This window comes from Lepus europaeus, chromosome 7 (genome assembly GCF_033115175.1).
Source record: "Lepus europaeus isolate LE1 chromosome 7, mLepTim1.pri, whole genome shotgun sequence".
Classification (NCBI taxonomy): Eukaryota; Metazoa; Chordata; class Mammalia; order Lagomorpha; family Leporidae; genus Lepus; species Lepus europaeus.
Window position 1 is genome coordinate 26,389,342 of NC_084833.1, and position 24,049 is coordinate 26,413,390.

The following is a 24,049-nucleotide window of genomic DNA, read 5'->3' on the forward strand; positions in this document are numbered from 1 at the left end:
ATATAAATATATATATATATATAAATTGACATCTAGAACCATATAGAGGATAGATAATTTCCTAGGGTTATACATGGAAGGACAAATCCTTATTTGGACAATCTTGTCCCAAAGCACTCACATCTAAGCTTTATTTCATGCTGTATATTATCTATACCTTAAACACTGATCTCTCTCTCTCTCTTTCTTTCTCTCTCTCTCTCTTATATGGAAGTTTTAAAAAGATCTTATTTTACCTCTTTTCCCTGGTTATTGTTGGACTACAAGTTTTTGCCAATAATGTCTAAATAGGATTTTATAAAGCATTCTTCCTCTAATGCCACTCATGCTATTTCCATACATTATTTATTTTACTATCTAATATGAACTGGAATTTTGATATATTTTAAAGATAAGCAGCCCATAGGCTGTTCTGATTCAGAAAATGACAGTGTGGTGTTTCCCAACACAAGAATATTATACACTGCAGAGTCTCTTCATCCCCATTGTGTCTACTTGTGTCTCACCTCCACCCCAAGTTGCTAATGTTCATGTTCAGTAATCTGTTTAGGATATCCTGTCATGGATTTGACATGTAAAGTCCACAGTGTAAAGCCTCTGAGGAAGGACTGGTAACTCTTGACATAGATTTTGGCTTCCTGTTCATGTTGGCTAATAGATTAGCACCACAGTCTTTAGGATAAATGCCTAGGTTTGAATCATAGTCTCTCTGATGCTTACTGGACAAACTTTTGTTACCACCTTGTGCCTCATTTACATGTCCAAAATGAAGACAATGGGTTTCGCTTTATAACTTTATTGAGAGGATTAAAAAGAATTGATATCTGGTGCTTCCTGTGTCTATAAAATGAAGACACAAAATGTATATAATATAATAAGCAAGTAGAGAATATCAAAGAAATAGGCCTGAGATAGAATGTGCAGGTTTGAAAGATGTACAAGTAGGCCGGCGCCGTGGCTTAACAGGCTAATCCTCCTCCTTGCGGCGCCAGCACACCGGGTTCTAGTCCCGGTCAGGGCGCCGGATTCTATCCCGGTTGCCCCTCTTCCAGGCCAGCTCTCTGCTATGGCCCGGGAAGGCAGTGGAGGATGGTCCAAGTCCTTGGGCCCTGCACCCCTTGGGAGACCAGGAGAAGCACCTGGCTCCTGCCTTCGGATCAGCACAATGTGCTGGCTGCAGCGGCCACTGGAGGGTGAACCAACGGCAAAAAGGAAGACCTTTCTCTCTGTCTCTCTCTCTCACTATCCACTCTGCCTGTCAAAAAAATTAGTGTATTTATATCTTGCTACTCTGGTTCTTGAAACAAAATGATGTAGTATTAGGTTCCTATGAGATGTTCTTTGCATATTACATTAAATTTTCTTTTTTGTACTGAAACTAGTGTGAATTTGCCTTTGTAGCAACTAAATAAGCCTTACTTGATTAGAATATCGCTAATATAGATTAAGGAGATTAACACTGACAATGCAAAGAGATTTTAGTATAGCATTTACCACGAACAACAAGTTACATTGTTTTAGTTGCATAATCTTAACACCTTGCTGAGTCAAACCAAATATTCGGTTGCTGTTATCTTATTGGAAGGCCTCAGAAAGAGACACCACTGCTTCAGAAATTTGTTGTGAATAGGCTCGAGGCACTAGCAAGTTTTACAAAGGTCAATCATTCATGGTAATTTCTTAGATGGAGTTGATTTTTTTATATTAGATGTTCTGTTTTTAGTCTTAAGAAGATTTGAGAAAACAGCATGTTAAGTAATCACAGGTTCTCTCCTTTAACTATACTCATGAGCGTAATAAGGTTGGCATTATGAGTGCTTGTAATCAAGAAGTTGGCTCTTGAGGGCATTTCAAATTCTTGAGCAGCTGCTTGTTTAACTACTCACAGAATCTCATGTTGCCATTAGCACCTTCAGTCAATTATGTGCAACATTTTTCATCTTTAAAATCACCATTGTATTTGATCCAAATGCCTTTTTTATTTGTATTGTATGGTGACTTATTATTTTACAAGTCATTTACCACTTTTTAAAAACCTATGAAAGTATATCAACAAGAAACATCAGAATTGTTAAAACTAAATATATAACAAATGAATAGCAAATATATTTCTGAGAAAAAGCATAAAAAATTGTATGTCCCAATTTGATTTTCTTGGACAATGAAAGCACTAGCCTTGTGGATTGGTGAAATCATGAGGTCTGCCTTTTGTTTCTTCTGACTAGATTATTATCTATGGTAAATACAGTAACTTGTTTCAAAAGATGAAAATGTACCAAAATCATGTCTGTGTAGTGGGGGAAATATATAATGCAGGTGCTAATGACCATCAAGTTCTACCTGAGCAATCTGACCAACTCCATCTGGAGGAGCAACTTTCTCAAAAAACTTGGTTAGAATGTTCTGCCGTAGGGTGATAGATACATTCACAAGTACCTCTTTCTCTGAAACGTAGCTCCTTTATGATCTATAAAATCATTGGCTCACTTAAAACACATGTATAAAAGTGAAAAGAATAATTATTCTTGTCCACTTGGATGACACTAAAATTTGATGTTACAAAGTAACAATTTCATTGAACAACACCATTGAGCTACAGATACTTCAGAACATTGGCTACTATGCCTTTATCTAACCTGTCTTTCCATGTCATTATACCTGTCACCAAAATTCAAAACCATTATTTTCTTTGGAAAATACCTACTTAGATTTCTCTCAAACCATCTTCATATATTCTAAACTATATATGTCATATTAACTATTAGAATCCAGAATGCTTCAATCCCAATGAATTCATAAATTGTTAGAAGTACTAATAAATAAAATCTTTAAAACAATGGCTTTCCCCCCATTATGGGGGGGGGGAGCCATTGTAAGCCATGAGCTGTACTTTGGAAATTTATATTCATTAAATAAAAGTTAAAAAAAAAAAAAAGAAGAAGAAGTGGAGCATCTGGGACTTGAATTGGGAATCATATGGGATATCAGTATTGCAGGCAGTTTGACCCACTGTACCTCAACACCAGTCCCAGTTGTATATTTTTAATTACAGTAATAAATAAATAAAGACTATTTCTTGGATAATAAAATAAAATAAAATAAAATATTTTCTATATTTTTTAAAAAAATAAAATAAATCTTTAAAACAAACAAAAAAAAGGCCAGTGCCTTTTAATCCTCCGCCTGAGGCTCCCATGTCACATAGGGTGCTGGTTCTAGTCCCAGCTGCTTCACTTCCAGTCCAGCTCTCTGCTATGGCCTGGGAAAGCAGTAGAAAACGGCCCAAGTCCTTGGGCCCCTGAACCCGTGTAGGAGACCTGGCAGAAGCACCTGGCTCCTGGCTTCGGATTCGCGCAGCACACCGGCTATGGTGGCCATCTTGGGGTGAACCAACGGAAGGAAGACCTTTCTCTCTGTTTCTCCCTCTCACTGTCTGTAACTCTCTCAAATAAAAATAGATAAAATCTTTCAAAGAAAGTACTAGTAAGTCATGAACACTCTATTGGCATGGAAAGAACAATACCTTTCACTACCTGGACACATTATTTCAAGTCTCTGGTTTTTAACTGAGCAATCTGTAATTGGAGCTAGTTGTTTAGTTATATCTTTATTACCTCTCAAACATGGAAATACAACTTTCTCATGGACAAAACAGAACCAGCCATCCTGCCATGAGGGATATGATATAGTGGGTTAAGCCACTGCCAGCAAAACTGGCATCCTGTGAGTGTTGTCTGTGCTGTTTCTCATCTAACTCCCTGCTAATGCATCTGAGAAAGCAATGAAAGGTGGCCCAAGTTCTTGAAACCCTGCCATCCTTGTGAGAGACCCAGATGAAGTTCTAGGCTCCCGGCTTCAGCCTGGCCTAGCCGTGACGGTTATGCCCAATTTGAGTGTGAATCAGTGGATGAAAGATTTTCTTTTCTTTCTCTGTCTCTCTCTCTAAAGACTCTGACATTTTTATTTTTTTAACATTTTTTAAAAATTTTTTTGACAGGCAGAGTGGACAGTGAGAGAGAGAGACAGAGAGAAAGGTCTTCCTTTGCCGTTGGTTCACCCCCCAATGGCTGCCCTGGCCGACGCACCGCGTCGATCTGAAGGCGGGAACCAGGTGCTTCTCCTGGTCTCCCATGGGGTGCAGGGCCCAAGCACTTGGCCATCCTCCACTGCACTCCTGGGCCATAGCAGAGAGCTGGCCTGGAAGAGGGGCAACCAGGACAGAATCCGGTGCCCAGACAGGAACTAGAACCCGGTGTGACGGTACTGCAAGGTGGAGGATTAGCCTATTGAGCCACGGCGCCTGCCAAAGACTCTGTCATTAAAATAAATAGATAAATCTTTTTAAAACAGACTGTCAAAGGACTAAATGAATTAAATAAAATGTCTTATGTGATTATTAGAACAAAGTAGTTATTCAACAAATTTTACCTTTTATTTCTTTTTATTACCATAAGTCTAGGTTGTATCATTTGGAATTTTTCATTTTAAAATTAAAGCCATTGTTGCTTATTTCATTGTTATGAAAATATTTGCTATTCTTTTGTAGCTCCAAAATCAATATAAAATTTATAAGAAACAATTTCACTGCTGGAAGTCTTGGATTTCTTAGCTCTTCTCTTTTACCACTCATTTGTATTTTTGTCTCTTAGGAAACAATTAAACACATAGTGGAACATTCACAATATAATTAATGTAAGCATACTTTTCTTAGGTAAACTGTATGTCTTTCACCCTAACCAATGGATTCTTTGGAACTCCTTAATGTCAGTCCTACTCTCAGTTGAAAATTGTGTATTTGTTGAAGAAATGACATTTAGAATCATCCCATTTACCTGATGTATATTAAGAGAGCAAAGATAAGACAGTTCTGAGATTTTCACATATATCTGTTGCATCTTTCATAGACATCTGAAAGATTAAATACTAGAACTGAATTGCAATTTCCAAGGCAGGGAATAGCAACATACTTGTTGGCACAAGAAAAATACTATTTGTTTTTTTCTGCTTTTGTATCACCACCAATATTGTATTAACCTTGCTTCCTTTCATGTCTCTATTTTCTGTGTTTTTAATACTTGTGATCTGAATAAACCTACTTTGATAGATACTTGCATACAATTGCAAAGAATATGATTGTGATAAAATATTATTTTTAAATAAATAAATCTAAATAGTTTCCAAGACAGAGCTAAATCATGTTTTTATTCTGTATTTCAGTAGGTGTTTTTTCTGACTGTATACTTTACATTTAAATGTAATAGAAAAAACTTCTATTTTATTCATCTGAATGGTTCCATGCACTGATAAGTAATTAACCTAGAAAGTTATTCCTAATACTTAAGTTTGTGATTCCTGGAAATCATTAATAGAGTTTAATGAGCTGATGGTTAATGAAAGAGCATGGTATAGGTGCAGATATTGGGCTCTTCATTGTTCTATGTGACATTTTATCATTGTTATCTCTTTCTCTTAAAGGCAAAGAGATTTTATTTTAAAATTAAGGCATTTAAATTTTTAAAAAGATTAGAGTAGGTTTACTTAGATCAAAGAGTTAGTTCAAGTCCCAGCTCTGCTCCAGATTCCATGTTCCTGACACCGTACATCCTGGAAGGCAGAATTGATGACTCAAGTAGTTGGGTCTGTGCTACCCAAGTGGGAGAGCTAGATGAGATCCCTATTCTTGGTTTGGGGCTGGCCCAGTCCAGGATCTTGCAAGCATTTGGAGAGTAAAGAGACTGCTGGGAAATCAATCTCTTTCTTTCTCGCTCTCTCTCTCTCTTACTTACTCTATCTCTGTTGTCTGCCTTTCAAATAAAAAAAAAAAAACTCCTCAAAATTAAAATTTATATTAATACACAGCATCAGCCTTGCATTAAAAAGAAATAATGTAAAATTTGTTAATGCTCCCAAGTACCCTTTTGTAATTTGTTAACAAATTTCCTAAGATCAACAAGCTTTAAGAAATAAAATCCAAAATAATATGACAACTCTTCTTGCAAATTCTTACATTTAATTAACCAGTGAAATGAATTCATAGTCATTTTATTTAATGACTATATTCCAAAGCTTTGCCAGAGCACAGTGCACACAATATAATCCTCTCATAGTAAAATCTTGTTCTAAATAGTATATTTTTTTCAGTTCCTTGGTGGGACTATTCAAGAAATATTTTCTGTGGATTGTATTTATTTGTACTGAAGTATGTCAATACTAAAATAACTGCATCATCAATTGAGTTCAAGAAGAATGCCATCTCATAAAGGTAGCCCCTCTGGAATAATAGCTAAACCTAAAATATTTCCATATATATCATATTAAACATAACTGTATTTGCAAATAAGCAGTAACCCATCCTGCATGTGAAACCTGTATGTTTCTTAAGTTTGGAAAGAGTAGAAACAAATTATATTGGCTCCTTTTGATATCAGGGACCTTTATTCAAAATTATTAATTATTTTATATTAATATTTCAAGAGTTCTTACTGTATATTTAGGTAAGAATTCTAAATATCAGCTGCTTATAAATGAAACAGGCAACATGGTACAGTTTAACATTTATTTAGAGAAATACTTAGGAAAGTGAGGGCTTTATAAGAGGGAGAAGGAGCTTAGAAGTTTGCCAGTCTTTTCCGGGGAGCAGACCAGAGGCTGCAAGGGAGAGAAAGCACGAGGGCAGTAGAGCATGGGCCCCGGGGAGTGAATACATAGTCTAATTGGCAGGTGGGCATACAGGTGAGATCAGGTAGGGGAGTGAGATCACAAAAGGGAACAGGGTGAAGGCGGGGTCTACAGCTCACAAATCTAATCATTTTAAAACCATCTGCCTGGCCGGCGCCGCGGCTCAATAGGCTAATCCTCCGCCTTGCGGCGCCGGCACACAGGGTTCTAGTCCTGGTCGGGGCACCGATCCTGTCCCAGTTGCCCCTCTTCCAGGCCAGCTCTCTGCTGTGGCCAGGGAGTGCAGTGGAGAATGGCCCAAGTCCTTGGGCCCTGCACCCCATGGGAGACCAGGAGCAGTACCTGGCTCCTGCCATCGGATCAGCGCGGTGCGCCGGCCACAGCGCGCCTACCGCGGCGGCCATTGGAGGGTGAACCAACGGCAAAAGGAAGACCTTTCTCTCTGTCTCTCTCTCTCACTGTCCACTCTGCCTGTCAAAAAAAAAAAAAAAAAAAAAAAAAAAAAACATCTGCCTGCCTATATCACTTTTACCTTCTCTGTGAGTGGGGCTGTGGAAGGGATAAAGTGGGAAAGCAGCACAATGCTTACAGTGGTTCTTGCTCCAGCTCCAGCTGCAGCTCAAGTTCCAGCACCAGTGTTCTGGGTGAAGTGGCAGTGCAGAAAATATTATCCCGGTTCTTTGTCTCACATGGAAGAATTTCCAAGCAGACAAGGCAAAGAGAAAAGCAAAATTTATTTAAGTCAGAGACCTCAAGCCAGAGTGTCTTGGAGGGGGGGCTCCAAGAGAGAAAAAATCTGAAGGGGCTGGTGGCACCAGGCTTTAAAGCAAAATTTTTTTTTGGGGAAAAAAAACTTGACAATCATGTTGGCATTCAGTTACAAGACAAGGACATAAACCTCAAAAGACCTGATTTGCAATCTTTGTGCCCTGATTGGCTTGCTCATGGTAAAACAAAAGAGCCATCAGAATGGTGGGGTACCTAATTCCTTTTACAGTAATCTGGGAGCTCAGAAGGGTGGAGTCATCACTCCCTTGCTATTCTCATGATAAGTTGAAAGCTCCAAAGGAATAGGGCAGCCACTTTTAATCTTGTTAAAGGTCACTTTTGGGAGAAGAAAGCATTTTGCACCCTTAATTTCTTTCTTTCTTTCTTTTTCTTTTTTTTTTTTTTTTTTTTTTTGATAGGCAGAGTGGATAGTGAGAGAGACAGAGAAAAAGGTCTTCCTTTTTCCATTGGTTCACCCCTGAACGGCCACTGCGGCCAGCACACCGCACTGATCCGAAGCCAGGAGCCAGGTGCTTCTCCTGGTCTCCCATGCAGGTGCAGGGCCCAAGCACTTGGGCCATCCTCCACTGTATTCCTGGGCCATAGCAGAGAGCTGGACTGGAAGAGGAGAATCCGGCACTCCAACCGGGACTAGAACCCTGTGTGCTGGTGCCACAGGTAGAGGATTAGCCTAGTGAGCCGCGGCACTGGCCTTGCACCCTTAATTTCCATGGGACCACCCTGACTGCCTATTAACCTGTCTGACTCCTGACATCAACACAGGCTCAAGGAGCAGTTCCAGCTCCTCCTTGGCGTCCACCTATTTGGGAATCTCAAGCTCCACGCATACCTCCAGCTCCAGCTGCTGCTATATCTCCAGGCCCTCATATGGTCCTCATATACAGGACAAGAGATGACATGATCCAAATACAAGTCATTTAAAAAAGATGAAAATGGAAGGAAGCATAAACCTACCAAAATACCAAAATGCATATTGGGAGGCTTACCAGGAATGGGACCAAGGACCACATCATGAAGATACTACACCTATGGGAAGAGTAAGCTGATTGACAAGCCCATTAATAGGGTGCATCTCCATCTATCCAAAGGCTATGGCAATGTGGAGTGTGAGAATCCACATGAAGGTGAGAAGGCACTGAACATATGGGTGGCACACTAATTGATGTCCAGGAGATCACTGCTTCTGCTGAGCTGGCCTCCTGGACCAGACTACTTGTCCGGCAACTCAGCTTCCTAAGAGAATGATTCTACTGCCTCCCATGTAGTGCAGTGACCCATACAGATGAGGGTAATGTCTTGCTTCCTGAAATCCAAGATCCCTGGGCATCAATGGTCCCATTAACCCTATTATCACAGCCACAGAGGCTGCTCCAGCTCCAACTCTTCCTTATAAACAGAACCACCAAAACTCATGACCCCTTACATCCTTTCTAACTCAGTTTCATAGATTTTTCAGTCACAAAAGGATCAGCAGGAAAGAAAATTCCTCACTTAGGCAGTCTTGTAAGGCAATAATTGAGGCATTTCCCCTGCAGACCAAGTTCTGCCTCGAGAAGTATCGTTGCCTTGGGGTTGTGCCTATAAAGATGTCCTCCAGTTTTATGACTAGAATGTTCACCCATTTCTGGTTCCTGAAAGTCCTTTCAGTGGAAAATCCAGCAGAGAAAAGCAAGGCTTCAAGTGAGTGCAGTGCAGTCCAGCCTGGGAGTGTTTTACCCTTTCAGAGGAAACCTGGGGCCAGGCTGTGACCTGCTGATAGCCTTGCTGCTACTGAGCTGTTCCTTTCAAGAAGGGGCAAACTGTCCTGTAGCCACCTGCTATTAGGCAACAGGGATCACCATGAATGATTCTGTCTTTTCTGTATGCTCATGCACTACCCCACTCCATGGCCTTCTTATTCCCTGAAATTGGTGAGTGAGCTGAGAGCCTGCTCTGCAAGGCCATGATGGAACCTCCGCATCTGCACCTGCCACTCATGCTGGACTTGCTGGTGACCTTGCAACATACACGTTGCTTTTTTTTTTTTCTTTCTTTTATTGAACAGTTAGTACTATAAAATTCCCATTTTGGAGATTACTATTTTATATGACCTTGTGCCTGTACTTTATTGTGTAGAGTGAAAGAATTGTGTTGAATACATTTAGGATTAGAGTGCAGAATAAAAGAGAGGGAGATACTGATGGGGCAGTGGGAGGAGAAAGAGAAAGAGACAGAGAGGTCTTCCAGCTGCTGGTTTACTTTGTAAGTGGCCGAAAACCAGGAGACTGGGACTCTATCTTTGTCTTCCACATGGGTGACAGAGGCCCAAACACTTGGAGCATCCTTCATTGCTTTCCCAGGAACATTATCAGGGAGCTGGGTCAGTGCTTAAATAGGATGCTGCCATCTGTGGTGGCACTTAATACACTGCAATACAACTTTGCCAGCCACCTCATTTAATTATTAAGAATAGGAAATAATCAAATTTTTTGAAATCCACTGCTAATTGATTTCTGTGCCTTTCTTAGGATATTTCATAATCTCTGTATTGTGTTATAATTATTTTTGCATATCTCTTAATTGTCTATCAAAATTAGAAACACTTCTGGAAATGGATTTATTTCTAACTCCTTTTGCAGCCTCAAAACACCTTAGAAACTCCACACACATTGTTGCTACTTAATGAATACTTTTAAATTAATTGCTAGACCTCAGAAGACAGGCCTCGGGAGCTCCTGTAACTGAAGTGATTAGTGAACAAGGAAAGAGGTTAGTAGTGGATAGTAACCACACTTCCAAACATAATTACTGCTTTTTCAATGGCCACTGAATTCACTTGAGTTGAATTTAGCTGTTCTTTTGTCTCTAGATGACACGATTATTATCCTAAGACATACAGATTGTCTTGGTAAGAGCTGACAAATATGCTCTGAAGCAAACTTGAAGGTTTACTCTGAAGTAAATTTGAATGTTATTTGTTTTCTTCTAATAGGTTTTCAATATCTGATCTTTGAGCATGTGTCAAACTAGTCAAGTAAGCACCAATGCTGAGTCGATCGCCTGACAGAGTTTCTCATGAAAATTTCTCCTTTTCTTTTGTGACTAACCAATGTTATCAGTTTCTTTCTTCTTCATATTCACAGTTTTTCCTGCAGTAATTATTCAACCCAAAAAATGTTGAGAGGGTCTTTTTCAGTTATTCAAATGAATTGAAAGCCTTTTTATAACATTTCCTACACTGAACCACTTGTCAAATGTTTCAATTAAATGTGCTCTCTCATAAAAAAAATGTTCCTTCTATTATCACAATCATGAAAATGTTAACACAGTTAAGATACTGAGCTACTTAAACCACAGTTGGATTCTAAAAGCAACTAGTCAGTAGTCAGTAAATAGAGTAGTTGTCTGAGTAAAGAGATATATCAAAATAATCCAATATGCATAAACTTTGAAGTCACTATAGAAATGGGCTTTAAGAATTTTCATCTATCAATGAATTTCAATTCCCTGACTTTTTATTTTTCAGGTACACTAGTCATGTCCCTGTTTAACTGAATGGATACTTGGCTGGTACACATTCTCCCCTCAATAACTGTTAGTTCTGCATGGCTGAACCTAAATATCAAACATGATTGGAGACAGATAAGGTGACAATATAGGAAATAACAGTTATAAAAGGTTATGAGTTTTGCTGCAAAAATAAGGCAGCAAATCCACTCTTTCTCTTGGTAGTTAAGTAGTATATCCTGCAAAATCTCAACCTTTTGCTCCTTAATCAAAAGGCCTACTGTCTTGTCTGAAAACTCTTTGCATTTTGTGGATAATCCACAAAGAAACAAAAGTAAATTTTCCATTTATTAACTGGTATAATTTATTGCCATCTGATTTATGACATTTAACAATTCATACCAATAATAGGTCATTGAAATAAAATACAAAATAAACTAAATCAAGATGAAGTTTTTCTTCTCTGATGCAATTCTTTTATTTATTTTTATATAATCTTTTTAAATTTTATTTTTTTCTACTTTTTAACTTTTATTTAATGAATATAAATTTCCAAAGTACAGCTTATGGATTACAATGGCTTCCCCCCCATAACTTCCCTCCCACCCACAACCCTCCCCTTTCCCGCTCTCTCTCCCCTTCCATTCACATCAAGATTCATTGTGATGCCTCCTGCCCCGTCCTTGTTGTACAGTATTGATTTAGCTATTGAGGTCTCCTGTTCCTCCATATGAATTACAGCATCATTTATTCCAGATCTGAGAAGAATGTCTTTGGTATTTTGATTGATATTGCATTGAATCTATAAATTGCTTTTGGGGGAATGGACATTTTCTTCCAATCCATAAGCTTGGAAGACTTTTCCATCCCTTGGTATCCTCTTTCATTTCTTTCCCCAAGGTTCTGCAATTTTCAACATAGAGATCCCCGACAACCCTGGTTAAGTTTATTCCAAGTTATTTGATTGTTTTTGTAGCTATTGTGAATGGGATTGATCCCAAAGGTTCTTTCTCAGCCATGGCATTGCCCATGTATACATCGATTGTGCATCGATTTTATATCCTGTTACTTTGCCAAACTATTCTGTGAGTCCCAATATTCTCTTATTAGAGTTCTTTGGATCCCCTAAAGAAAGAATCATATCATCTGCAAAGAGGGATAGTTTGACTTCTTCCTTCCCAATTTGTATCCCTTTAATTTCTTTTTCTTGCCTAATGGCTCTGGCTAAATTTCCAGTACTATGCTGAATAGTAATGGTGAGAGTGGGCATCCCTGTCTGGTACCAGATCTCAGTGGAAATACTGCCAGCTTTTCCCATTCAACAGAATTGATTCCTCATAAATTGTCATGATTGTTGTGAGGAAAGTTCCATGCACTGCTGAGAAGAATGTGTATTCTTCATGTATGGGGATGAAAAGGTCTGTAGATATCTGATAGATCCATAAGGGCTATAGTGTCGATCAAATCTGCTGTTTCCTTGTTGATTTTCTGTCTGGTTGATCTATCAATTTCTGAAACTAGAGTATTGAAGTCCCCCATACTATAGTTTGGAGTCTAAGTCTCCCTTTAAGTTCCTTAACATATCTTTTAAATAACCTGGTGCCCTGCAATTAAGTGTATACACATTTATAATAGTTTCATCTTCCTTTTGAATTGATCCCTTAATCATTATATAGTGCCCCGCTTTGTCTCTCTTAACAGTTTTTGTGTTAAAGTTTATTTTGTCTGATATCAATATGGCTACACTAGCTCTTTTTTGGTTTCTGTTGGCATGGAATATCTTTTTCCAGACTTTCACTTTCAGTCTGCATGCTCCTTTGTAGGAGAGATGTATTTCTTATAAGCAGCAGATAGATGGGTTTTGTTTTTTAACCATTCATCCAGTCTGTGTCTTTTATCTGGGTTGTTGAGGCCATTTACATTCAATGTGACTATTGATAGATATGTAGTGACTTTGCCCTCAAGTTTCCAAAGATATTTCTAATTTATACTTTTTTTTTAAGATTCATTTTATTTACTTGAAAGACAGAGTTACAGAGAGAGGTAGACACAGAGAGAAAGGTTTTCTATCTGCTGGTTCACTCACCAGATGGCTGCAACAGCCAGAGCTGCACCAATCCGAAGCCAGGAGCCAGGAACTTCTTCCAGGTCTTCCATGTGGGTGCAGGGGCCCAAGCACTTGGGCCTTCTTCCACTGCTATCCCAGGCCACAGAAGAGAGCTGGATCGGAAGAGGAGCAGCTGGGACAAACCGGTGCCCATATGAGATGCTGGCACTTCAGGCAAGGGCATTAACCTGCTGCGCCACAGTGCTGGCCCCTTCACAAATGAGAGCTTTGCAGGATATAATATTCTGGGATGGCAGTTTTTTTCTCTTAGTACTTGAGCTATATCTTGCCATTCCCTCCTAGCATGTAGGGTTTCTCATGAGAAGTCTGCTGAGAGTCTAATTGGAGATCCTCTGAGAGTAATCTAACATTTCTCTCTTGCACATTTTAGAATCTTTTCTTTATGATTCACTGTGGTGAGTTTGATTACAATGTGTCATCTGAGGATCTCTTCTGGTCATGTTTATTGGGAGTTCTTTGTTCATTACTGTACTGGATGTCTTTCTTTCTCCAAACCTGGGAAGTTTTCTGCTAGTATTTCACTAAAAAAGGCCTTCAAAGACATTCTCACTCGATGTTTTCAGGGACTCCTAGAACCCAAATGTTAGATTTTTTTTTAATATTATCATGCAGATTCCCAACAATATTTTTTAGATTTCTAATTTCCTCTTCTTGTCTTTGGTTTGACTGTGCTCTGTCTTCTAAGTGTGATATTCTCTCTTCTGCCTCACCAATTCTGTTTTTAAGCTCTCAAATGTGTTTTTTATTTGTTCTATTGAATTCTTCATTTCATTTTGATTCCTTCTTATGATTTCATTTTCATGAGAAAGATTTTCTTTCATGTCCTGCATGCATTTCAGTAGTTCATGTATTTATTTTTCTGACTTCTAAATATTCTTATCATAAATTTTTTGAGTTCCATTTCTTGCATTTCTTCTATATCATTGTCTTCATGTCTTCATAATCTTGTATTGATGTGTCATGTTCTTTTGGGAGTGTCATGTTATCTTCCTTGTTCTTGTTTCCTCGGTTGTTGCGTTTGTTGTTTAGCATTTATAATTGGACTGTCTGCTTTCAGTGACTCTCTAGAGGATTGTGGTGGGTGTAGCCAGAGAGCTCTGTTCAGTTCTTCAGGGTATGCCTAAGGTGACACACTCAGGTTTTGCATGGTAAATCTCTCTCTCTCTCTCTCTTTTTAATGAGAAGGGAAGTGCCTGAGCACTAGCTCCAGTGGGTATAATATTCGTCTGCTCTGTCCCAAGGACCACTCAAAGGATCCGGGAAGTCCTCTGTGTAAGCTCATATTCCCCTGTAATGTCTCTCACCAGGTAGCCAGGGCGACCCTTGTTTGTGGTGTCTTCCATCAAGACTACTCAAGTCTCAGCCACACCGTGAGTACTCCCACACACCATCTGTTGTTTTGTTTTTGTTTTTTCACAGTCCCAGTTCATAAGCTCCACACATTCACTAAGTATTAGCCTCCTGTTATTACTCCCCACCAGATTCAGGTTTTTCTGTTTGGCTTGTGCTGGGCACAGCCCTGAGCTGGTGCAGCTGTTATATATGTCCAAAATGGTGCTTGCTCTATAGGCTCCTAAGCTTCTGTAAAGTGATTGGAGAGAGAGAATCATGTCTGTACCGTACCTTTTATTTTTATTCTCCTCTAGTTAGGCTGGTGTATTTTCCTCCATGGGGCTTCAAGCCTCATTCCCTCTAGGCTCTTCCTGCTACTTTTCCACCAGTGTCTCGTGCTACTGTGGTTTTGTCTCACCTCTCGTTCCAGTGCTGGTGTGGAGCCTCTTGGCAACTGGGGTTCTGAGCCATGAGTGCCCGTGCCCTCCATGTAGATCCACCATGTCCCTCTAATTCCAGAAGAGTTTCCTCTGCCGTTTTTTCCCTAATTCTTCCCTGAGACTACACTCTCACTTTTATTAATCCGTCCTCTCCCAGACTATCAGTAAGCTCCCTCCCTATTCTGCTATCTTGGCTCCTCCCTTATAAAATCTTATAAGTATATTGATTGCTAGTTGTCTTTTTATAATTTTATAAAATATTGTAATGCTCTTTTTATCCTTATTAACAAAAAATATTAAATACATCTTGCGGATTGAATTGTGGTTCCCTCACAAAAACTATGTCCATGTTCTAATCCTTGGTATTTAGAATATAATCTTATTTAGAAATACAACCTTTGGATATATAGTTAACTTAAGGGTCTTGAAACGAGATGGATTTAGGACGGGTTAAAAACCAGTAATTACTGCCCTTATTAGAGTAAATCTCTAGATATTCGACACAGGAAAACAACAGGAAAGTTCTGTGGAGACAGAAACAGAGACTAGAGTTATGCAGCTACAAGCCACATAACACCAAAAATTTCATGGGCCAAAAAGCCAGGAGAGAGGCATGCAAATGATTTTCCCTCAGAACATTCAGAAGGAACCAACATTCCTTTTCCTGATTTCGTATTTTTGACATCTAGAACTTAGAATAAACTTCTGTTGTTTTAAGCCACCTAGTATATGACACAAGTGTTGAGAATTCTCTAGCTTTAACTAAAATATAATAATCAAGTAATTCTCTTTAACATTAAAACATTTTCTTATTGAAACACACAATGGGAAATGTACATGCAAATTAATTATCTCTCCCTTAAATTCTTCCTAATTTGAGAACACTAATTACCAGTCAATCACTCTTCTCAAAGTCGGGCTTCAGTTGTAGCCTTTTCTGGGAGTGAAGCATTCATGCAGATAAAGATGTTTCTTATATTAGTAACAACTTCTCACATCTGATTTTGATTATGTTTGGGAACTGATATAATTATAAAGATGAATTAGTAGTCAGCAGAATAAAGTCATATTTCCTTACATTAGCAATATGTCAGCACCAAAACGCTGGAGGTTTCAGAGCTGAAAAAGTGTTCAGTGCTTGTTAGGTCAGACAACTCACTGAAAACAGCATTTTTGAATGTATGCTGATTTGTAAACAAGTAACAGTCACAGATGAAGAAGACGAAGACTCGTTAAGCTTGCAAAAATTTTTTAACTGCTAATTAGATAGAAACACATAAAATTCAAAATAGAAACAATTAGCTCCTTTTTCTTGACTAATTAACAAAATAAGTATAAGAATAAGAATAACAAGAATAGAGAAAATATTTGCAGAAGGAATAATATTTATGTACTCTCTTTTTGGGTAGATGTGAGTATCAGATGCTTCTTTGCATGAAAGTAATTTTTCTAATATTTATTTTATTTATTTGAAAGGCAGAGTTATAGAGAGAGGGAGAGACAGACAAAGAGATCTTCCTTCTGCTGGTTTACTCCTCAAATGACCATAATGGCCTGGGCTAGGCCAGGCCAAAGCCAGGTGCGTGGAACTTCATATGGCTCTCCCACATGCGTGGCAGGAGACCAGGTACTTGGAAGCTTTTATGGCTGCTTTCCCAGTTGCATTAGCAGGGAGATGAGTTGGAAGTCGTGCAGCTGAGACTCAAACCAGAGCTCACATAGGATGCTTGTGTCCCAGAAAAAGGTTTAACCTGCAACATCACAATGCTGCATGAAAGTATTTTTTTACCTTTTTTTAAATTTTTATAAGTATAAATTTCAAAAGTACAACTTTTGGATTATAGCAGTTTTTCCCCCCATAACCACCCTCCCACCAGCACCCATCCCATCTCCTACTCCCTCTCCTATACCATTCTTCATTAAGATTCATTTTTAATTATCTTTATATATAGAAGATCAACTTAGTATATACTATGTTATATACACAGAAGATCAACTTAGTATATACTAAAATTTCAGTTTGCACCGACAGCAGCGACTGCAGCAGTGGCTAGGATGTTTATTCTGGAGAGGCATCGTTGAATCTCAGGCCTGTGCTAGATAGATGTATTTCCTATGTGACCCTATACTCCCTATTGACTTGTGGTTTCCTTTGTTTCCCCTTAGTCAGGTCCCTTGGAAGCACAGGAAGTGAGCAGTACGCTAAGCCCTATTGGAGCCTGGCGTGAAAGGAAAAACCAGTGTAGTGATCCTGTTGTTATGGAATATTTGAGATTTGCATTAGTTATTTTTATATACTATATGTATACCACATTCACTATTCATTATCTTCAGCAATGGCATTTTTGGTGCCTCTTAAAACACCATACCCTAAGAGGGGACTTGCGTGCCTCACCCTAATCCTGATGCCTGTTGTGAATCATGATCCTTGTGTCTCCAGTGCCCCGCAGAAGGGATCACACATATAAGATACTTGAGAAACATCTTTCTATACCCTCAGTTTTCAACAATTACCTTTATATAAAACTTTCAAGTTTAACATAAGATCCTCAAATAAAACTTAAACATGAAATCATAACTGGAAATTATTTGCAAATGAGAACAAGATTTAGCAATTTACGTATCAGATTAGTGTACTGTTGGATTTCTGCTTTGATATTTATCTCCATTTAGGCAATGTTAAAAACAAAATGTGAATTAATTGTTTGGTGCAACAGTAAAAACACAACATGGGACTTCTGCATTCCATTTTGGAGTGTTTGGATTAGAGTCTCAGCACTGCTTCAAATACCCAATTCCTGCTAATGTGTACCCTGGGAAGCAGCATGTGATGCCACAAGTAGTTGGATCTCTGCCAACCATGTGGAGATTCATTCTGGGCTTTTGGTCTGGCCAACCTCTGACTGTATTAGGTATTTAGGAAATTAACCAATGTATGGGGTATTTCTCTCTTGCCATGTCTCTGTCTATCTCTATCCCTATGTTTCGTCTTTCAAATACAATGAAAATAAATAAAATAAGAAAATTAAGAAAAGTAAACCAAATTATTTCTCCAGCTGCTACTGATTGCTGGTTTCTATTATTTGCTGGAATAATGCCCTTCTTTTCAAATATTTATTTATTTATTTGAAAGGCAGAGTGACACACACATGCACAGGAACACACACACATGCAAAGAGAGAGAGAGAAAGAGAGAGAGAGAGAGAGAGAGAGAGAGAGAGAGAGAGAGAGAGAGAAGCAAAGATATTTTCCATCCACTGACTCATTCTTCAAATGGCCACAATGGCCTAACGGCTCAGGAATTCCATCCAGGTTACCTACATGGTTAATAAGGGTCCAAGGACTTGAGATATCTGCTGCTTTTCCAGGCACATTAACAGGGAACTGGGTCAGAGGAAGAGCAGCCAGGATTTTGATGCTCTGGTATGGGATGTCAGCATTGCAAGCAGTGGACTAACTCACTGCACCACAGTGCTAGCCTCTATAGTCCTTTTTATGAGTAGCGAATGTCAACATTATTAGAGTATTGCATACTCTGAAGATTAAATGTGGGGAAATTTAAATATTCTTCACAGTAAATGAGATAATCAAGATATAAAAAAATCATTGCCTAAATGAACTTATTTTATTTCACATTTAACACAAAGTTCAGGGACAGGTAGAACACATTATTTGGATTCCCTTATTATTTGCTTTATGTATTTTGATAATAGAAGTTTTGTATAATAAGCTGGTCAATAAATTTGTTTTATATAGTACTAGAGTTTCTTGACTAATAAGGGTCAAAATTATGTTTTGCTTTGAGATGATGAGTGTTACACAGGATGGTATATACTGTGACAAAGCTATTGAGAAATTAGTCTGTGATTGAAGCAATACTTATTCATTCCAATCTAATCTAATTGGCTTCTTCAATTTTTTTAAATGTTATTCCTGAAAGTATAAAAACAAGTTCACTTGGAAAAGTATAATTTGAAATTTGTATTTCTGTGCACTACAGATTGTGCTACTTTAAAAATAAATTGAGTACTAAAAACAGTAAATTGCATGTCAGACACTGTGAGTGGCTTTCAGACGATCATGCCTAATGCCTTCTCTCCTAATCAGTTCTGGCATCTTTATTAACTTTATATAGGTCAGAAAAATTAAAGATGAAAAAGGTGGAGTCAGGTAATTTATAATAGCCTGACATTAATTATTTCATTCAGCCTCAAAACTTAATATATGCTGTTGAAATATAAACCTCCAAACATTAATGTAGCATGGGCAACAAATTCTTGGAAATAGAGAATGGTGAAGACAAGGAGGGTAAATTGTCCATAGTACTAAACCAAAGAAACAGTTTTTCTGCTACAGAAAAATATCTTCAACTTGATTTTTGCCTCAGAATCTCACCTTTTAATCTCAAGTTTAAGTAGTTTATGAAGTTTCAGAAAGAAACCCAATCTCACAATTGGGAAAAAATAATGTAAACTTCTGAACAATGGTTGCATGTGATTTTCCCAAGTCACATAGGAGAATGAGTATTCCTTTATTGAATCTCTTCATGAATCTGTTTATTAATTACAAGAAACAGAAACAGCTGTGAGTACAGTAGTATAAATGTATGTCTCTTTTAAATTTCTTACTCTTTCCAGTTTGAGGAGAGATTGAAAATTTTCTCTACTTGTCACACTAGTTCTGATCCACAACTGCAGAGCAAACTAGATTGTGAATTAATTCAATGAGAAGCAGAAAAATTGTGTCTAGAATAGGATTCAGACATGGAGGCAAATTTTACCTGAGGGTTTTAGCAGTAAATTAATAAGCAATTTAAGATACACACACACACACACACATATATATATATATACATATATATATATATTTGCATTTTTATTGCTATGTCACAAGCCATATAAAATTGAGAAACTTAAAATAATGATAAGTTCATTAGTATATGAGATAACTGGGCTCAGTTAGGTAGTTTTTATGGCCCCATGAGACAATGGTTAGGCCAGGTCAAATGGATGTGGAATGTCATGCAATCAGGCCAACTTAAACTTGTCCTGGAATATTCAATTTGGTTCTCTCATATTGTTGTTATTTGGTGCTAGTTGTTGGTAGAGAGGACCTACAAGTCTGAACACACAAGTTAGTTTTCCATGCGACCTCCCAATGTGTTTTAGGATCCTTATATTGTGACTGCTAACATAAGAGGTAGAAAGTAGATTCCATCAGTAGCCTTACAGCTTGAGTTTCTAGAGTCATTTCTGCTACAGTCTGTGGGCCAATGTTATGACACAGACCCATTCAGATTCAAGGAGAGGATAAATAAGTTCTACCTCATAGTGTAAGGTCTGGTATGAGTATAAAGGCATGGGAGTAAATTTGGGGAGTAGATACCACCATACTTAATATATGTTTTATCTTTAATAATCTGGTATAATCCTTTGCATATCACAGCTAAATACTTCCTATAATTGTCAAATTACTTTTATTTTAAAATCTGAAATTAAAATGACTACATTTATTTTTAAAGATTTCTACCTAACTCAGATAAAGTCAGTTAACCAATCTGGTAATATTCAAATGGACAAAGCATTATACAATGGTCTGCATGTAGTGTCCATGTTAATATATAAAATCCAGAATCTTATTGATGAGTTTGGGTGTTATGAAGTTGAGCTTATGTGAAACAGCAACTACAAAACTGGCTCCAGCTTTGGGTAAACACAGTAACTGTCTTGACTTCTTATAAATTGGATTTTCTCATTTGTTAAATATACATAATATTATTCTGATAGGCATGTTTTATCTACACAAACAGCACCTCTCTTCTAATTCTTTTCAACTGAATGTATCCAAATTTTATTTGAGTAATCACCTCTTCTCCAAAGAGTTCACTATAGGCCCTTGCTTACTTGATCAATTAACTTTCTGTTCTTCTAACAAAAATAATAGAGTTGGGATTTGGCCTGTTACTCAAACTAATCCAAACAGAACGCATTTAGTAACATTTAGAATGTTAAACTCAAGAACATATTTCTTTCTCTGTACAAAAACAAGGAAGCACTATGAGTCTTTACCAAAGCTTTTAGATAGAGGAGAACAGTGTTAGTAAGAGAGTGGAGATGAAAAATTTATATCCATAGTGATTTTCTAATGTTGTTTGATCTACTTAACACTAAAACTAACACTAAAACTATATATTCTTTTTTTTTAATAACTTCTTTTTTTTTTTTTTTGACAGGCAGAGTGGACAGTGAGAGAGAGAGACAGAGAGAAAGGTCTTCCTTTGCCATTGGTTCACCCTCCAATGGCCGCCACGGCCAGCACACCGCGCTGATCCGAAGGCAGGAGCCAGGTGCTTCTCCTGGTCTCGCATGGGGTGCAGGGCCCAAGCACTTGGGCCATCCTCCACTGCACTCCCGGGCCACAGCAGAGAATTGGCCTGAAAGAAGGGCAACCGGGACAGAATCTGGCACTCCGACAAGGACTAGAACCCTGTGTGCTGGCGCCGCAGGCAGAGGATTAGCCTATTAGCCGCAGCGCCGGCCAAAACTATATATTCTTCTAGATAGTCCACGTTTGAGGGGTAATAATGGGCTTCATTATTGCAAATGATTTGTTGGAATTTCTGACAATAGCAAAATAATAGATCTTAAAAAGTATATTTCTTAAGGTTGTTTTGAGGATTCCTTATAATAATTCTTATAAAACCTGTAACACCATGTCTGCCATGCAATGAATACATCTTTTCCCTACTTACTTAATCACTTAGCATTTTTTTCTTTACCTGGATCTATTTCTTAGAAACTTTTCTTTAGTATTTTCTTTCAGAATGATTTTAAATTTGCAAAGCAATAATTTTGAGTTTGTAATACCAAAAGGTCCCATAAGCCATTCATTTCCTCTATTAAGATCTCAAACTAATGTCTGTCACAATTAATGAACCAAAGCTAACTTCCTCTATTTTTAAATTTGAAAGCATTTACCCCTCCAATCTCTTCTAGCCTCTAATAATCAACATTCTATGTTCAGATTGGGTTTCGTTTGTTTGTTTTTTAATATTAGTTCCCACATATAAGTGAGAACATGAGGTATTTGTATCTGTGTCTGGCTTATTTCAGTCCACAAAATACTATCCAGTTCCACACATTTTGCTGCAAATAACAGAATTTCATTTGTTTTCATGATTGAATCACACACCATCCTGTATATGTGCTACATTTTCTTTATCCATTCACTTGTTGATGGACACTTCAGTTGATTCCATGTCTTGGCTATTGTGAACAGTGCTGCTATAAACATGGTGGGACAGATATTTCCCTGATACAGTGAGTTCACGCCTTTTGGGCATATATCTAGTAATGGGACTGCTGGCTCATATGACAGTTCCATTTCCTGATTCTTACGATGTCTCCATAGTATTTTCAACAGTTGCTGCACTAATTTACCTCCCCACTAACAGCATATAATAATTTCTTTCTCTACATCCTCACCAATATTTGTTATTCCTTGTCTTTTTGAAATAGCATTCTTATCAGAGTGCAGTGATATCTCACTGTTGTTTTAATTTGCATTTCCTTGAGGGCTTTATACATATATTTGTGAATAATTTGTATTTCTTCCTTTGAGAACTGTCTTTTCAGGTCCTTTGCCCATTACTTAGCTGGACTGGTTGTTTTTGTTTTTGATGTTGTTTTTCAGTTTTTTGAGTTGTTGACATATTCTGGATGGTAATCCTTTGTTAGGTAAGCAGATTCTAATTATTTTTTCTTATTCTACCAAATGTCTCTTCAATCTATTGATCACTTTCTTTGCTGTGTAACTTGATATAATCCTATTTGTCTGGTTTTGTTTTTATTGTTTGGATTTTGTAGATCTTATCAAAGAAGTTATCACTTAAACTAATGTCTTGAACTACTTCTCCCATGTTTTCTTCTAGCAATTTCATAGTTTTCAGTCCTTTTTTAAAGAAAAGATTCATTTTTTCATTTGACAGGCAGAGTCACAGAGAGAGAGAAGGAGAGACAGAGAGTGATTTTCCATTCACTGGTTCACTCCCCAGATGGCCACAATGACTGGGGCTGGGTCAGGCTGAAGTCAGGAACCAGGAACTTCCTCTGGGTCTCCCAATTTAGTGCAGCCATCCTGCTTTCCCAGGCACATTAGCAGGGCACTGGATAGGATGTGGAGCAGCCAGGACTTGAATAAACATCCATTGGGATGCTGGCGCTGGAGGCCATGGCTTACATTGCTACACCACAGAGCTGGATGTTCCAATCTTACATTTAGATCTTTGATACATCTTTATTTAGTATATAATTGTTTTTAAGATAACATATTTTTAATTTACATTATAGTCAAAAGGATACTCCACTAAATAATGAGTCTGACATATAAAGAGTAAAAAGACCATAATTCAGTAGGAAAATAAAGGCTATAAACAATAATTAAATGAAAAAATTTTTCAATTTCCCTCATATGTTTTAAAAGTCAATATTAAAGGTCATAAAATCATTAAGACAATAGGAGTAAATAATTCTTAGACAAAAGTTAAAGTTTGACAAAAACACTGTATTTGCACCTAAACAGATCCATTTGGAGTTGAGTTTTTTAATATGGTGAGAGGTACAGAATCTAATTTCATTCTTTACCATATAAATGTCCAGTTTTGCCAGCACAATTTATTGAAAATCAGACTATTCTTTATCCAATGTATGTTCTTGGCGTCTTTGTCAAAAACAATTTATGTATATATGTGGATTCATTTCTTGGATCTCTATTCTGTAACATTGATCTGTGTGTTGGCTTGTATGCCAGTATTATGCTCTTACAATTACTATTACTTTATAGTAAACTTTGAAATCAGATTTTGTGATGCCTTCTGTTTCATAGCTTTTGCTCAGGATCACTTCAGCTATTCTGTGTCTTTTATATTTCTATATGAATTCTAGGTTTTTTTTCTAATTCTGTAAAGAATGCCATTGACATTTTGATAGGAATTACATTGATTTGTAGATTGCTTTAGGTAGCATAGACATTTTAGCTGTATTATTTCTTCCAATTCTTGAGCAAGGAATATCTTTTCATTTTTTTTCCCTGTGTCCTTGATGATAATTTTCATTATGGAGATTTTTCACCTCTTTGACTAAATTTATTCCTAAAGATTTGAATATTTGGAGATTGGCATGGTGGTGTAGTGGGAAAA